This window comes from Brassica oleracea, chromosome C7 (assembly GCF_000695525.1).
Source record: "Brassica oleracea var. oleracea cultivar TO1000 chromosome C7, BOL, whole genome shotgun sequence".
Taxonomy (NCBI): Eukaryota; Viridiplantae; Streptophyta; class Magnoliopsida; order Brassicales; family Brassicaceae; genus Brassica; species Brassica oleracea.
In genome coordinates this window covers 10,712,408-10,715,966 of record NC_027754.1, presented here as the reverse complement: position 1 = coordinate 10,715,966, position 3,559 = coordinate 10,712,408, and the positions used below count along the sequence as shown (strand labels likewise).

General features: G+C 35.6%; 1 pseudogene; it reads right to left on the bottom strand.

The window, feature by feature from the left end:
- Positions 1 to 532: 532 nt before the first annotated feature.
- On the bottom strand, positions 533 to 3,156 carry LOC106302559 (annotated as a pseudogene).
- Positions 3,157 to 3,559: the final 403 nt, after the last annotated feature.

The window sequence follows — 3,559 nt, the reverse complement described above, 5'->3', positions numbered from 1 at the left end:
GGTAAGGGGTTGGGTTATTTTCAGCCTGTTAATCCAGAAAGCATAGATGCAGCTATCTCAATTTTTTTCAGGAAAATCAGTTAAAGGTTCTAATTCCCAGACGATCATATCGACTATCGAGTGTAATCTATGATTTAGATAACTTAAATTCAAAATTTCCGGATTTAAACAAATCTTTGGTTTCTTTTAGGTGGTATTATTCGTTGTAGAAGTTAAACTCAACTCCAGGTTTAAAATGTGGATATTTAGAGTGATTCATTAATGATTTGTAATTTTTTATTATTAATCAATACCAATGGATTTTAAAATAGATAAGATTTATAAAAAATTATTTTTGAATTATAAATTCAATCATGTCATATTTTTGAATGATTCACCATTGATTTTAAGATGATTCACTATTAAATTTATTGATTCTATTCTCGTAAAAAAGCACCATTAAATTTAAACTATGAAAACAAAAGTTCAAAATGTATCAAAAGCAACAAAAGAAAAAAACCAAAACCAACTTAAGAAAAAAACACATAAAAGTTCAATAGAAACACGTCCTTATTCCTAACCATTCTTCCACCGACATTTTAACAAAAACGTCTTGAATTCCGAGATGATAAATCTGCGTAAGTGCTTTGAAACGAATACGGTCCTCCAAGTTTGAAATTTCCTTTATAGCATCCCATACATTAATCTTTTTTTTTCTGATGCTTCTTTCTATTGTCTTTCTTCTCTTTGTTGTTTTATATTCAAGATCTGAGTACTAACAGCCATTGCTGGATTTTCATCCTTTTGTGAAATACCTCTTTCAGATCTTGCTCTTTTCTTTGGTTGAAACTTCTCCGTACGAGACTCTGGAACTGTCCGAGAATCAAATGTTTCATACTGTTCTGAGAGCTCATGATCTCGAGTTGATGCATCAAACTCATAAATGTTGTCTCCATCATTCCAATATTCTTCATTTGAATTCCCTTCAGCTTTGTATGTACGCGCATCAGTACCATCACCTAATCCAACTGCGTTTTTCCCAGTAGCAACACCTTGTCCGAATATGATTTGCAAGTCCTCAAAAAATTCAAACGTATCACTACGTAAGTTTTAATTGCTTGGATGTGCCTCTGAAGAAAAAAAAATACATCAATAACACATAATTATGCTGCATAATTACTATATCCAGATTTTCAAAAATGAAATACTTACCTTTAAATAATCATTCCAGACTTCATTTGAAGCTGTAAATTTTTGGATTGAAGTATCCCAACCGAAACCAGAAGAATAACGTAGAAGGTCGGCACAATTTTGATGTTGTAGTTTTAGATACTTGTGTCTGCTTTGGTAGTTCTTGAAATCTTTTGCACGATAGATATCTTTATTGAGTTCTGGCAAAATCTTTGATTCAACGGTGAGTTTACTAAAAGAGCCAGAAGAGTCACGCCAGTTATTGTTAACTGCTTCCACAAGAAGTTGTACTAATATCCTAGTCTCGTCATGATTCCACGAATTATAGTCACCTTTTCTTTTTTCTTTCTTTGTGAATCCCCCATTGATATGCTAAAATTAACCAGCAATTCTCTCAAATAACAGATCGATTGCATTACTTAAGGATCGTATCCACAGAGATTCGATATTTCACACAATAGACTTTACCTTCAGACTATGCTAGGTCAGATAATATAAAGCAGTAAATATAACAGAACATGGTGAACAAGGTAGTTGTTCGATTGATTGATGAGTTGTTTGATGGAATGATGGTTACTAGACTTAGGGGTTCATTCAGGTCATAAGAACTCAATCTATAGATGCTAAGGGTTGATCCTAGAACTCGATTTCAATAATCAAGTAATCTAGCATGCAATTTCTAATCAGATGACTAAGTCCTACGTTTCAGCTCTCGCATACGAACAAGGATCGACTGTCGATCGATACTATTGACTAGTTATCGATCGATACAAATGTCTGGGTGTCGATCGACACTTCATTAGACAAGTATTAACGACATAATCGATATGTTCACTAGATTTCTAGACCAGCTCTCGCGTGTATCTAACAACCTAGCTAATCAGAATTATATTCAGGTAATAGAATAGCTCTCGCGTGTGCCTAACTATCCTATGATCATGTATCTAATTAATTACTCTAGAGACAAGCAATAAGAACAATCTTGTGAAGGATACAATAAATCAGCCTAGCAGTTCTATAAATCACAAGTTCATAAGAAACCCTAGAAAACCTAGATCTAGCAGATGGACCTACTCAGACAAGATAGTTGTCACATGTATCATAGAAAGAATAGATGAATAGATATAAATTATAAAACCAAAACCAATGGAGTTCCAAGAGTACTCTGGAGGAGTTCATCTCTTCTCTCCTAACCTAGAACTACGAATAAAAGAAAGCGTAGCCGTTAACAATGGCTTAGAAAACACATAAATAGGGTTTTAGGTCGTCCATGGGTATTTTGGTAATTTATGGGTGCTTCTGGGCTTAAGTCGGTCTTGAAATATACTTGGCCCGCATTTTGGAATCACCGTAGATCGACACCAAGGGTGCACCGTCGATCGACGTTCCTTCATCTCCTCGTCTCTCTCGCGAGACAGACTGACCACTATTCAGTAAAACATGCATAACTTCTTATCTAACCGTTGGACTGACCTCAAACCGGTGGCATTGGAAAGCTAACTCAAATCTATATATTGTTTCAAAAGTTGGGCCGAATTTCTCCATGAGAACGTCTATATTCATAGCTAAACATCTGACTCATCTGTGCAGTTCTGCACTTCAAAAAGCTCCATAATCACCAAAGTTCTCTAGAACGTACCTGAACTTGAAAACACTCTAAAACATACTAAAAACACATATAATAGTCTCTAAAACATCTATATAACATGGCTAAAACAGGTAAAATCCATGGTATATCAACTCCCCCAGACTTACCCTTTTGCTTGTCCTCAAGCAAAACATAGAGTAATTTGGTGAAAGAGGTTTGAAAACAGCAGAGACTCACACAATTTTAACTTATTACTTTCACCTCTGCAATGTTGCAAGCCACATCAGATCAGTGTCAACTTTAAAGGCACTTCATGTACTAGACCTTAGCTTAGCAACCAAACCATCTAGCCCACTGCTTAGCTGATTCCGCCTGACATACCCCTCTACTGACCTCATTTCGGCATATAAATGTGTAGGGTAAATCTTTGGAGTATCGATCAAAGGACACATGGACTCTTACCCCAGCAGGTATCTGAGTAAACATGTAGTCTTATTCTGGTTTCTTTTCTCCCTACATCTTTCTTCTCTAAATCCTTTTATCTCAAATCCAATGAACAATGATGTTGATGCAGTACATCTTATTCATCTTCTTTTCGATTTTTCTTTTTATGCATATTTTTTTTTTCTTGACAAAGTGTAGCCGAATAATGGGGTCACAGGAGACACTCCTACCCCTCGCTTCAAACGATGTGTGATCATTCCATTAGAGAAGAATAATGGGGTTGCAAGAGACACTCCTATCCCTCTAAACCACAGGAAATCATTTCAATCTTTTCTTTTTCTTTCTTTCTGGATGCCG